This window comes from Oncorhynchus nerka, linkage group LG24 (assembly GCF_034236695.1).
Source record: "Oncorhynchus nerka isolate Pitt River linkage group LG24, Oner_Uvic_2.0, whole genome shotgun sequence".
Taxonomy (NCBI): Eukaryota; Metazoa; Chordata; class Actinopteri; order Salmoniformes; family Salmonidae; genus Oncorhynchus; species Oncorhynchus nerka.
In genome coordinates, this window is record NC_088419.1 from 74780285 (window position 1) to 74795341 (window position 15057).

General features: G+C 41.8%; 1 pseudogene; it reads left to right on the plus strand.

Moving 5' to 3' along the window:
- The first annotated feature begins 246 nt into the window (after nucleotides 1-246).
- The window catches only part of LOC115108583 (pre-B-cell leukemia transcription factor 1-like), a 102373-nt pseudogene continuing 87562 nt past the window's right edge, over nucleotides 247-15057 (plus strand).

Below are 15057 nucleotides of genomic sequence, written 5' to 3' on the forward strand. Positions count from 1 at the left end.
TCAACCCACTATTATTTATTTGTAGTTCAGGTTCTATCCATCACAGGGTTGCCACTCTGAACTGTCCCAGTGCTTACAGCTGGCCACATCTCCAAGCTTTGCTCCTTCACACAGCGCTATGATTGACGTTTCACGAGAGGCACCTCAAGGTGGGGCTAAATGGTCTCTATTCCCAATCATGTCGCGTAGGCGGAGTCTGACTTTTATACTCTCGCTATGTGCTGCGTTCCAGTGATTGCCGTTCCAGGAACGTACTGTATGCAACAAAAGCAAGCGGATGGAATAAATCGAAATAGCCTTGAAATTCAGGGTTCCATAACTCACCTTAGATACGGCGTTGTCTCTCGGAGAAAACGGGATTGTGTTTCGGGAAGACTCAGGCTCTGACACATGAAAGGAAGAAGCGTCCAGATTCATAGTTGTAGTTGAAGTCTGCTTATCTTTTACACGAAGTCTGATCTGCACAAGGCAGCATTTCAGATCAGATTTCAGATTCACTTCAGACCAGCTGGAAGAGCAGAGAGAGCGAGAAAGAGGGCTTCCCCTCTGACTCTGTGTCTTGGAGAACTCCGGAGCGCGAGAGTGCGAACCAGAACGTGGAACCCCCGAACCCGGGTGGGAAGGAATTTGGTCAAGGATTCTCTTTTGCGAGATTGACGCGAAGGTGAGAGTTTATAAATAGATCGGAAGAAATGGACGAGCAGCCGCGGTTGATGCACTCTCATGCTGGAGTAGGGATGGCAGGGCACCCCGGCCTGTCGCAACACATGGAAGGCACGGGAGGAACGGAAGGCGATGGGAGAAAACAGGACATTGGAGACATTTTACAGCAAATAATGACCATCACAGATCAGAGTCTGGACGAAGCTCAAGCCAGGTAAGGGGCCAGCTGTGCGCAATAGCCTACCTTGTCAACATGGACACGGAATGTGTGGCAAACTACTGTATGCATTCAATTACGATCGATAATAAGACATTTGAAGTCAGTCAGATTTCTAGTGAAAAATATTATATTGATGAAATGGAGAAGAATTACGCATTCGAGCCCATCAGCCCATAATGATAAACGGGCGAGCGCGCATTTGGAGAAATAATAACACCCACAGTGCAGCAGACTACATTTCAACTTTGAAGTTATCTTATTATTAGTACAGTGGACATATAAATTGTTCCTGAATTTCCCAAAATTGTATAATATTGCAGCAGTTTAACGTATAACGTAGATTCAAAGTGTTTTCACACTTCTGACAAATCAATAACGACGTACAAATCTGACATCTCAAGTTTATAGATGCGATTTGTCATAACAATAACCAGCATCACATTGATTGACAACATCATCATTTCGATGAACTTTTGTGCAAGCACAGCTCTCTCTCTCTCTCGCTCTCTCTGTCACTCCAGTCAAAATATTTATTTCACCTTTATTTAACCAGGTAGGCTAGTTGAGAACAAGTTCTCATTTGCAACTGCGACCTGGCCAAGATAAAGCATAGCAGTTCGACACATACAACGACACAGAGTTACACATGGAAAGAACAAAACATACAGTCAATAATACAGTATTGTAGGCTATAATTTGTTATTTACATGGGCTATACAATGGGCCATTCATAGTAATTGAAGATAAAGCATTTGCATTCAGTTATTAGGTATTCAGTTGACTCAGAAGCTAAAGCGAAGTGCTTTGAGGCGCGGTGCGTGTTCAGCCTTCACGGTGGAGGGCGAGCAGCTGAGAGGAATCTTTCAAAATACAATGAAACTCTTTGGACAATCTTTTTCCACTGTCCTGTGTTGCACTGCGATGAATATGACTGTAATTTATACAAATGCAACAACAAACAAGACATTTAATAATTGTTGATAATACTTAACCATTCTAAACAACAAAATACATATTCAAAATTATTTATAAATTATTGTTGGTATTGTTTCTCAATCAGTCCAGAACATAAAAATGTGTTGCATTACATTTTTAGATAGTAACAAGTATCTATATATTCCAGTTAACTTTCTTTACTTGCTTCCAATAATAATAATAATATAAATATTAACATGACATTTTAAATATTACATATGCTATCTTAAGCACGCATATACAAATACAGCAGGTTAGCAATAAAAGGTTGACGTGATCCGCAACATTTGCATCACATATTTGCCTGTCTACATAATTTGCGTCATAGGCTGCATGCTTCAATAAAACCATTCTAACTATGTTAAAGGGCTAACGCTTTTAGGATTGATGTGATTTGTTGCTTTATTTTGTTTTATAGGAAACACGCCCTGAATTGCCACAGGATGAAGCCTGCTCTCTTCAACGTCTTGTGTGAAATCAAAGAGAAAACAGGTAGGACCAATGCGGTTTCTAAAGTTATCTACTAGGCTATTGAATGCACATCAAATACAGACCTACACAATTTGAACGGAAAACTATAGGCCTACTAACCACTTAGAAAAACTAAAAGTGCCTTCTTCGGCTACAGAAGCCCACGTAAAGGGGACATTGTATGCGCTCTGTGTAGGACTCATTAATATCTCCAGAGAAAGCGCGCTTTGCCTTCAATTCACAGCCATTCACATAGATGAACTTGTTGCAGCCAGGGCAGGCATGTTTTTCAATGTGCTTTGAATTACATTCTTATCTGAGAAGAGAAATACAAATTGGCCTATTTTTCAGACCTGTGTTTTTACAATTTGCACATGTTTTGGGAGTGCAATCCATTTTGTGCTATCACACAGCCCTACAGTCAGTGCTACTTCATTGAAAATCTTTTCCAATTATCGTGTCAAACATCTAAAGGTTTGATGGTGTTGATGATGGAAAGTGTTGAAAGCTAAATGACCGTCTTCATCATAATGTTTCCCCCTTGTGTGCTAGCTGTCAAGTCTCTCTGCTGTGTCTCATTTCATTCACTTGTGTGTGTCTCTCCATTTGTCTGTGCTGTTGTGAGAGACCTTGTCGCCAGAATAATTTCACTAAGAGCAGATGTAGTGACATCAGACTTAGGGAGAGGCAGAACATACCTCCTCTTTCCAGAATACAAACCCCTGTTCCCTTTGACATTTCTGAAATTGGCACAGATAGAATTCAGAGCTGCTCAGGAGCGATAGTGTGTATATATCTCCTCTGTTATTTTCCCCTTCTAAGATATGGCGTGAAATGAGGACTCCTTTAAATTTGTACTTGTGAGATATTGAGATGCTATCGCAGTCTGGGTTTGATGTGGAAGCGACTCCACTGTGTTTCACAGTCATTAGTGCATGAAATAAAATGGGATAGATAGAGGATAAAAGAGAAATCATTTTTATTATCTCTCCGCTCTCACTTGGTCCATACATCACGCTTCACTGCTGTGGAGCTGTGTGTGGAGGTGATGGGTTGTGTTGTATATTTGATTCCCTGTGTGTATGTTATTCTACTTTTACATGATGTTCAACCCCCCGCCACCCTCCACCTCCACTCCCCAACGACCCAGTCCTCCTACCCCATGTAGCGCACCCTCAATTGGGCCAGTGTCTAAGGGGAGCAGGGGGCCTTTTGAGGCCTGCTGGCTCTCTTTCCTTTCTCTGTTGTCTTGGTAGGGTTTTGGAGGGGGAGTGAGTGACACAGTTATGCATAGAGGTTTACTCCCTGGCGTTTTTCAGAGTTCATCCAAAGTTTGTCTCCACATGGAGTACAAAGTCACTTGGATCTGGTCCTGTCTGGGAGTGCTGTGCTTTCTCTCTCATCTCTCTCAGCTGGCTACGACCCGACCATCCCAATAGCCCAGGTTTCTCTTTCTCCTGAAGGAGAGTGTCTCTGAGTCTGACCACCGCTTCTCAGAGGAGGTTTAGTTACACATACCTGCAGTGTTTGAAGGAAATTCAGTTTATTATATCAATTGAATATAGATGTATGATATACTACTGTATATACAGCACATGGTTCTGAACATCTCTACCCTTTCATGTACTCTATAAGACATTGTTTCATCCGCCCTCTAGTGTTGCTGTATAAGGTGTTAGAATTAACTTGTCAGAAGTAGTTTTGAAAATATTTTTGAAGCCTAGAGCACATCTCTGTTAAGTAAACCTCGACTGGGTCCTCTCGTCTGGGTGTCAAAGTATTAAAAACCCTATGATTCTCTCAGTAAAAAAACACACCTGTTTTTGAAACATTATTACAACTCTGCCTGCCACAGTACAGACTACAGACTAGCCCCAGTGAAGCTGTGTTGAGTTGAGCACGGTTTCTGTTAGGTCTTAAAGTAAATAAAGCTCAGAGCAGAACTCACTGACTGCACAGACCTCTGCTGCTGCTACTGCTCTGGAATCTGTCTTGTTTTTCACCATTAAATATGTCTGAATGCACCAGAGACATTAAGGCTATTTCTAGAGTGTTTTTTTTACACCACATGATATTCACTGAGGATAACTGTGTTGTTAATGGCTTATTGTAACATATATGTTTTTCTTTCTGACAAGACTATCATTTGCCATTTTTATTTATTTGTAGAATTTTGTCATAGCAACATTTGAGAGCTGTGAATTGATATAATAACTGCATATATTACATTCAAATATATATATTTTTTATTAGTAGTATTATTTTTATTGAATTAAGTAGCTTTTATTTCAAAACCTTAATTTACAGTTTTTTGTTTTTATAAATATATATATTTCTTTTTGAATTTGGTTTTAGTAAACAGGATTATCTCTCCCCTCCATCTCCACTACGCACTTTACGTCTCTGACTGTCCCCAGTACTAGAAAAACTGACATCACCTGCGGGCGTCAGGAAAGAATATAATGCCATACTCAGGCAGGCAGGACAGGCAGCCAGCGTTGAGTAACTCCTGAACTCCTGACCCACTCTGTGTATTTGTACTGGGATACTGTGGTGTGGTGAGCGATCGGTGCCCAGCAGAATGACTACTCACTATAAACAAGCACACTGCTGTGTACTGCTCGCACCCTGGAGGAAAGGAGAAGGAACACTTTATTTCCACCCAGGGTAGGCATCTTTCTTTTCTTTTCTTCTTTCAGACACTGGTCTCTTTTTTCTTACCTTGACTGCTTAGTTTCATCCCGATCATATTTTGGTTTTCTTTCTCGACTTAAAGGAATGTTACTTTTCACTCAGAGGCGGTGTGTGTGTGTGTGTGTGTGTGTGTGTATACAATACTTGATAAAAAAGGATTTACACCTCACCTGTATGGATTATTACATTTAAAAACAGTTAGATTTTGACACACACTCCTAAGGTTACTGTTGGATTAGTGGATTAGTGTTCACTGTGAGAAGAATAAGAAAGAGAAGTTGAACTCAGTGTTAAAGGTCTTGTCTGTGACAGTAGGCTACAAAGTATCCACCCTGAGCCACGTTATAAGAGGTATTGGCACAGGGTGCTTTCCAAAAATACATCCACATAATTTGACTCCAATGCTACTGCGCCATGAAACCTTAACCTTCTGCAAACTCAATGCATTATAGAATATACGAATGTGACACAACTCAATCTTACATCATGTTTATAAAAATATTTCTAACTTTATTAATCATGAGATGAATGTGGCAAAATGGGAGATAAGTGTAATTAAACCCTAACCATGTCTTCAACACAACATTATAAAACTAAATGTAAAGGATTGTAAAAAAATATATGTTTTAATCATGCTTTTAAAAACATTTCCACAGGTGGTTTTTGGAACTGGTCGAAAGGACCTTGCTTCTCCTTTTGATGAGAAAACTGTTGATATCATCCAAAATGGTGCTTAAGAAAATTAGCTAAAATGAATTGACTTCTATAAACACCTCGTCAACGTCATAAATCTCCAACAGTGTCAAACATAACCTCTCTGCGACACGGAGACACTTGCTCAGTAAATGTAGGTTGTGTCCCAAATGACACCCTATTCCCTATATAGTGCATTACTTTTGACCAGAGGCCTATGTGCCCTGATCAAAAGTAGTGCACTATATAGGGAATAGGGTGCTATTTGGAACACATTCCTGCTGCTCTGACTGGCTGTTTTTTTTCTTCTCTCAACCTCAACAAAAGGCCAGTTTTCTGGTGGCCTTGTTTGAATAGTGTAAGGTTTCACGCCTGGGGGATGCTCCATTTATTTAAAATGACTAGCGGAGTGATGTAATGTTATTTTTTGAATGGTGAAATGTAGTTTTTCTCAGAGGGCAGCGGAGTAATATTTAACACGGGTGAAATTAGCCAGAGATCTGATTACAGAGGATATGTCTCAAATGACAACCTATTCCCTATATAGTGCATTACTTTTGACCAGAACCATATGGCCTCTGGTCAAAAGTAGTGCACTGCACAGGGAATAGGGTGCCATTTGGGACGTAGTCAGAGAAGTGTATTGGGATGCAGTCAGAGAGATACAGTACACTACACTACATTGAGTTGTCAGTCCATTCAGATGGCTTGGAATCTGCATATTTTGACTCTAGAAAGTGCCTCCATTCCCCAGAGTCCAGTCAGAACCCTACAAACCACAGCACACCATCGTAATATAAACAATTTATGTTAGCCGTCATTATCCGCAGAAGCAAACCCGTTTTGAACCCCAATGTGGTATAGAAACCCATAGGGATTTACAGTTTGACTGTATATACAGTATATATATCTTTTTTTTAGATTAGCAGATGAGTGTATTTTGAGAGTGCATTGCCAATGCCAAACTGCTGGTAGTCAAAAGGCTAATATTGACATATCAGTTCGCTCTCTATCTAAATCCCTCTGGTGTCACTTTAGTAGTATGCTTTTTGTAAGTAGCAGGGAACATTTACTATACAGTGCACTATGGTCCCTATGGGCCCTGGTCAAAATAGTGCACTATCAAGGGAATAGGGTGCCATTTGGGACACAAGCATAGGCTTGGCTGGGGCCTGTTCAGAGCTAATGTAAACTATTCATTTTATTTATCCTTTATTTAACTAGGCAAGTCAGTTAAGAACAAATTCTTTTTTACAATGATGGCCTACCCTGGCTAAACCCAGACGATGCTGGGCCAATTGTGTGCCACTCTATGGGACACCCGATCACCAGGTACTGCAGTGACACCTCTTGCACTGGGATACAGTGTCTTAGGCCACTGCGCCACTCGGGAGCTGAGCGTAACAGCTTATTTCCATTCAATCAAAACAGGAGGACGTCTACTCAGATATAGAATGTTGTGTTGCAGTGATATGCATCCCCCTCCTGTCCTTGTCTGTTAGTGCACTGACTGGGAGTGTTGATGTTAATACATGCAACAGCTTTTGTCTTTTATCCAGCCTGCTCCTCAATGCTGACACAGCAGTATTCAGAGGGAAAATGTGTGTGTGTGTGTGTATGAGTGTGTGTGTGTGTGTGTGTGTGTGTGTGTGTGTGTGTGTGTGTGTGTGTGTGTGTGTGTGTGTGTGTGTGTCTCTGTGTGTGTATGTATGTGTGTCTGTCTGTGTCTGTGTGTGTGTGCGTGTGCATATATGTGTCTCTGTGTGGGTGTGTATGTGTGTCTGTCTGTGTGTGTGTGTGTTCTCCACAGCTGTTTCCCTCGTATCTCTCTGTTTAATCATCCAAATATCTCTCTGTTTAATCATCCCCCCATACCCTTGCAGCCACTGCTGAAAGAATGAAAAAAATCCTGATGGTGGTGACCGTGAAATTGATCTAGCGGTTTCACGTTGAGGTGTTGTTTCTCCCCCTCAATGTTTTCCTGTGATGTTATCCCAGTGATGATGACAGGGAGCAAGCGTTTATGTTGCGTGTGAAAGTGAGTAAGACTGAAAGACAGCGAGGACTGAGAAATAAGAAACACAAGAGGAAAGACCCATGTAAGTCAAATTCCTCTTTCATAGGCTGGTGAGCTAGCTACTAAAATTACTGCCATTTTTCCTGTTACGGCATCAGGGAAATGTTAAATGCTATTCATTAAAAATGAAGATTATGCGCTTGTGGTCTCCAAAATAAAGCATATCCCAGTCATTGGGGTGAATGAAATGTATAAAATGAATAATTGGTTGGATTTAGTCCTCATGCCTCACCAGACAGAATTAACAGACCACAGCATCCACTGCTGTAAGATGGGATATGGTGGTGTACATCTGGCTTTTTTTACTCCTTTTTTTCAATAATGATCTGTGTAAAGATGTGGTCTGCCTTGGCTCTTTTTTGTGTGCTGCTAGCTTCTAATATTTATTCAAATCCACAAATTTGTTATGTACATTAAATTGAACATGCAACGGCACTTTCGAATGTGGTTGCCATACCAACCCCCCAGGAGTTCATTTTCCTTAATGCAGGGCTCTGAATCTCATTTCCTACACACTCCCCTGCTGCTAAGAGCTGCTCCGAGCAGGCGCTACCTCCAGGCTTCCACTGTACCGCTGATAGAGCACCGCTCCACCGACACAGCCTTCAAACGCTAGAGCTTTTATCAAGAGAGATGGAGAGAGGGAGGGAAAGACGGAGAGCGGGAAAGAGAGGGGGAGAAAAAGAAAACAGAGAGAGAGAAAGAGAGCAGGAGAGAGGGAAAAGGGAAAGAGAGCGCGGGAGAGAGGTAGACAGAGAGGGAGAGGCCTCTCTCCGCGCAGTGGAAATGACACAAATTAATATACACTACTTAAACCAGACTAAGATTAATGGTTGCCTTTCGCGGCAGCTTAGTCCTACTGTCAGTTGCCGGGTGCTCGTTGGATAAAATCAACACTAATCAACATTTATTCCCCTTTTGCCCTGGGCCCTCAGGATTCTGGCGGGCGGCAGGACTGTGTTACCCCCCTCCTCCTCCCCCTCTCTCTTCCCCTCGCCTCCCCCGTCTGTCTCGCTACGCTTTTCACCTCCCATCCAGCTCCTCCATACATCACCCTGCTCCCTTCTCCCTCCCTGCCTCTTTCCGGCCTGGCTCCTCACAGGGGAGAGCCCACTCCCATCAGGACACATTACAGTCATGATAGATTTTCTCTTTTCATTTGCATCTGATATTTAACACTACAGCAGTTGCTCTGGCACTTTACAGTACAGGAGCTGCGTGTGGTCTGCTTATGGTGTGTACGGTGTGTATATTTTTATGTGTGTGGGCATTATCTGTTCTCAATCTGCTATTGCATTATCACTAACAAGATATGTGTTGTGTGAATGCATTATGTACATATCTGAGTGGGTTTTCCTGAAAACAGAATTATGTATGTGTGTGGCCCACTACAAGGAGACTGAGCTCTTTCTCTCCCAATAGGCTTGTATTTCCTTCAGGGGGAAAGACATTGCAATTAACATTGTATATTTTTGTCCTCATTTCAAAGAAACATCATATATTATACATTTCTGTGAAGTTTATCAGATTATGATGCTACCTTTTATTGTAGTGTTGACACTATTGTGTTGTACTACATATTGTACATGTATGTAGACCTAGACCAAAGATCTGACCGTGTTTGACTAAACTGGAATTATTGTAAGGTTATTGATTATTTTAGCATTCATTAGGTTAACCACAACCAGACTGCCTCTCACATCACAGAATGAATCATTGTAGAGATAATATTGTTGTCACGTCCTGACCTTAGTTCTTTTTTTATGTCTCTATTTTGTCAGGGCGTAAGTTGGAGTGGGCATTCTATGTTTTTCATTCTTATGTTTTATTCTGTGTGTTGTTTTTCTATGTGTTTGGCCTGGTATGGTTCCCAATCAGAGGAAGCGGTCAATCGTTGTCTCTGATTGAGAACCATACTTAGGTAGCCTGTTCCCACCTGTGTTTGTGGGTAGATGTTTTCTGTTTTTGTATTCTGTACCAGACAGAACTGTTTCGGTTTTGTTCATTCTCTTTTGTTGTTTTTTCATTCAGTGTTCAATTCATCAATAAAGATGAACACGTACCACGCTACACCTTGGTCCTCACCTTCTTCAACCCACGACAGCCGTTACAATTGTTACTATTTCATCTGTGTTAATGTGGAGAAAAGATGAAGAGATTCCGCCTAAATCTCCTCCTTGGAAGAACCCACCCGTCTAACTTTATGCAAATCTCGTAATTATACAGTCTAATATATGGCGGTAATCAGCTTCTGTTGCTCATTATATCTTCCTCGACTCCCACTGTGTCACTGGGAAGCATTCTCACAAGGAACATTTTATCTCTACATTTCAGTCTGTAAATATGCTGGAGGAACATTTGAGTCTCTAAATATGCCGGAGGGTATTTTCAGTCTCTAAATATGCTGGAGGATCAGTTCAGTCTCTAAATATGCTGGAGGATCATTTGAGTTTCTAAAGATGCTGGAGGGTCATTTGAGTCTCTAAATATGCTGGAGGAACATTTGAGTTTCTAAAGATGCTGGAGGGTCATTTGAGTCTCTAAATATGCTGGAGGAACATTTGAGTTTCTAAATATGCTGGAGGGTAATTTGAGTCTTTAAATATGCTGGAGGAACATTTGAGTTTCTAAATACGCTGGAGGAGAATTTCAGTCTCCAAATATGCTGGAGGGTCATTTGAGTTTCTAAAGATGCTGGAGGGTCATTTGAGTCTCTAAATATGCTGGAGGGTCATTTGAGTCTCTAAATATGCTGGAGGGTCATTTGAGTCTCTAAATATCCTGGAGGGTCATTTGAGTCTCTAAATATCCTGGAGGGTCATTTGAGTCTCTAAATATGCTGGAGGAACATTTGAGTTTCTAAATATGCTGGAGGAGAATTTTAGTCTGAATACACTGGAGGAACATTTGAGTCTCTAATTAGGCTGTATTTGCTATAAAACAGAAAGGAATCCTGATACACCTGAATGTCATTTTATTTTCTTACACATTCTTTGACAACAAAATACGTTTCTCTAAGAAAATGACAGTGAACAAATATATAAATGCAACATGCAACATGTAATGAGAAAGAAAATGGATTTCACATTACTGGGAATACAGATATGCATACTGTTTGTTGGTCACAGATACAGTACTTAATAAAAAGGTAGGGGCATGGATACGAAAACCAGTCCATTTCTGGTGTGACCACCATGTGCCTCATGCAGCGAGTTCGCATGGAGTTGATCAGGCTCTCTGTGGAATATTGTCCCCACTCCCATTCAATGGCTGTGTGAAGTTTCTGGATATTGGTGAAAACTGGAACATGCTGTCGTACACATTGATGCAGATCATCCCAAACGTGCTCAATGGGTGACATGCCTGGTGAGTATGCAGGCCATAGAAGAACTGGGACATTTTCAGCTTGCAGGAATTGTGTATAGATCCTCATGACATGGAGCTGTGCATTATCATGCTGAAACATGAGGTGATTTTATTTATTTATTTTATTTCACCTTTATTTAACCAGGTAGGTTAGTTGAGAACAAGTTCTCATTTGCAACTGCGACCTGGCCAAGATAAAGCGTAGCAATTCAACACATACAACAACACAGAATTACACATGGAATAAACTAAACATAGTCAATAATACAGTAGAACAAAAGAAAACAAAAAGTATATATACAGTGAGTGCAAATGAGGTAAGTTAAGGAAATAAATAGGCCATAGTGGCGAAGTAATTACAATATAGCAATTAGACACTGGAATGGTAGATCGGCAGAAGATGAATGTGCAGGTAGAGATACTGGGGTGCAAAGGAGCAAAATAAATAAATAAATACCAGTATGGGGATGAGGTAGGTAGATAGATGGGCTGTTTACAGATGGGCTATGTACAGGTGCAGTGATCTGTAAGCTGCTCTGACAGCTGGTGCTTAAAGCTAGTGAGGGAGATGTCTCCAGCTTCAGAGATTTTTGCCATTTGTTCCAGTCATGGGCAGCAGAGAACTGGAAGGAAAGATGACCAAAGGAAGAATTGGCTTTGGGGGTGACCAGTGAGATATACCTGCTGGAGCACGTGCTACGAGTGGGTGCTGCTATGGTGACCAGTGAGCTGAGATATGGCGGGGCTTTACCTAGCAGAGACTTGTAGATGGCCTGGAGCCAGTGGGTTGGGCGACGAGTATGAAGCAAGGGCCAACCAACGAGAGCGTACAGGTCGCAATGGTGGGTAGTGTGACAAAAGGCTTTGGTGACAAAACGGATGGCACTGTGATAGACTGCATCCAGTTTGTTGAGTAGAGTGTTGGAGGCTATTATATAGATGACATCACCGAAGTTGAGGATCGGTAGGATGGTCAGTTTTACAAGGGTATGTTTGGCAGCATGAATGAAGGATGCTTTGTTGCGAAATAGGAAGCCAATTCTAGATTTAATTTTGTATTGGAGATGCTTAATGTGAGTCTGGAAGGAGAGTTTACAGTCTAACCAGACACCCAGGTATTTGTAGTTGTCCACGTATTCTAAGTCAGAGCCATCCAGAGTAGTGATGCTGGACGGGCGAGCAGGTGCGGGCAGTGATCGATTGAATAGCATGCATTTAGTTTTACTTGCGTTTAAGAGCAGTTGGAGGCCACGGAAGGAGAGTTGTATGGCATTGAAGCTCGTCTGGAGGTTAGTTATCACAGTGTCCAAGGAGGGGCCGAAAGAGAGGTTAAACATGCTAATAATAGGGGTTGCAACAATTTCGGCAGATCATTTTAGAAAGAGAGGGTCCAGATTGTCTAGCCCGGCTGATTTGTAGGGGTCCAGATTTTGCAGCTCTTTCAGAACATCAGCTATCTGGATTTGGGTAAAGGAGAAATGGTGGGGGCTTTGGCGGGTTGCTGTGGAGGGTGCCAGGCAGTTGACCGGGGTAGGGGTAGCCATGTGGAAAGCATGGCCAGCCGTAGAGAAATGCTTATTGAAATTCTCAATTATAGTGGATTTATCGGTGGTGACAGTGTTTCCTAGCCTCAGAGCAGTGGGCAGCTGGGAGGAGGTGCTCTTATTCTCCATGGACTTTACAGTGTCCCAGAACTCTTTTGAGTTAGTACTACAGGATGGCAGGCAGATAATGGGCCACAATATCTCTGTGCATTCAAATTGCCATCGATACAATTAAATTGTGTTTGTTGTCTGTATCTTATGCCTGCCCAAACCATAACCCCAACCCACCATGGGGCACTCTGTTAACAACTTTGACATCAGCAAACCGCTCACCCACCCTACATCATACACACTGTCTGTCATCTGCCCGGTACAGCTGAAACCAGGATTCATCTGTGAAAAGCACACTTCTCCAGCATGCCAGTGGCCACCGAAGTTGAGAATTTCCCCACTGAAGTCTGTTACAACGACGAGCTGCAGTCAGGTCAAGACCCTGGTGAGGACAGATGGACAGACACGCAGATGAGCTTCCCTGAGACGGTTTCTGACAGGTGGTGCGTAGATTCTGTGGAAACCCACAGTTTCATCAGTTATCCGGGTGGCTGATCTCAGATGGTCCCGCAGGTGAAGAAGCCGGATCTGGAGGTCCTGGGCTGGGATGGTTACACGTGGTCTGCGGTTGTGAGGCCAGTTGGACATACTGCCAAATTCTCTAAAACAACGTTGTAGGTGGGTTATAGTAAAGAAATTAACATTTAATTCTCTGGCAACAGCTCTGGTGGACATCCCCGCAGTCATAATGCCAATTGTAAGCTCCCATTTTAGAGGTGCATTTTATTGTCCCCAGCACAAGGTGCACCTATATAATGATCATGCTGTTTAATCAGCTTCTTGATATGCCACACCTGTCAGGCGGATGGATTATCTTTGCAAAGGAGAAATGCTCACTAACAGGGATGTAAACTAATTTGAGTAAAATACGCTTTTTGTGAGTATGGATATCAGCTCATGAAACATGGGCCAAAACTTTACAGGCTGCGTTTATATTTTTGTTCAGTGTACATTTTTGTATATGAGCCTCTGTTTAGGATTGTTTCCATGTTTCCGGTAGTGTGCTGCTGGTATCTATCATTTCTATAGTCCATCAACACTGCACCATACACACTCTCAGCTGTATTGATATGATTGAATACAACATACTCATTGTTGTGCCACCAGTTGGGATACTTGTAGCGACACCAACCAAATGCTTCTCTATGGATATGTCCCAAATGGTACCCTATTCGATATATAGTGCACTACTTTTGATGATAGCCCTGGTCAAAAGTAGTGCACTATATAGAGAATAGGGTTCCATCTGGGACGGACACTATCTCAGGTGCCAATCTGGGCACCCAGAATAGATCAGCAAGCTTCATGGCATGGCCTCCTAGCAGGCGAGACGTTTATGTGTGTTTTGTGTGTGTAGAAAAGTAGAAGGAGCATGTTGGTCCTCCGCTGCAGAAACGCCGCGCCGTGGTGGTTTTGGATGGCTTCCCTGTGCACAGACCACAGACACAAGTGACATTGCGGGTAACTTTTAGAACTGGAAGAGGGGAAGGAGGATGGGGGGCTCAGTGGAGGACTGGATAATGTGGTAAAGGAGGTTTCTGAAAAGTGTGTTTGAGGATATGTAGCTCATGTAATCATAATGTGATAATAATGTAATAATAATATTATAATAATGTAATCATAAAGCTCACTGACCAGGGGAGGCATTTTGGGCATTTTAGGCTGACCAATTTTATTTTTAATAAGTATGCATGTCATGCAAGTGTATACCAACACACAGAATTGTACTACATTTCTGATTGTGGATTTTATCCTTAAGATTTTGACTGTGAACTTGTAGCCTTATAGAAGCCTCAGAGGCCTTTTAAGAGACTCTTACATGAGCTATGTATACTGTACATTATAACCTCTGCTATGTTTACTGTAGCTTTATAGATTTCTCCCAGTGCTGAGGAGTAATATTTGCTTGTTTAACAGGCATTGAATGTTATGTCAGAGGCCCAATACATTTAATGACAAAACCTCAAATTCATTTCTGCAATGTGGAATTTAATTTTTTTACTCAGGGCTGTGATTAGGCTTGGTGTAAGCTCTGCTTTGTCTAGAAAGCTGTTGTCTTGTTGCATTTTTCTGAACATGAGATTTTAGGAAATCAAATCAAATCAAATGTTATTACCTTACGGTATGGGGGGGGTCAATGTAAATAGTCCAGGTGGCCATTGATTCATTACAAGCAAACCTTGGCCCTATTAAATTATTTGACAGGTCTTTGTTATCCACACACGGAGGGCCTTTTACAGTAA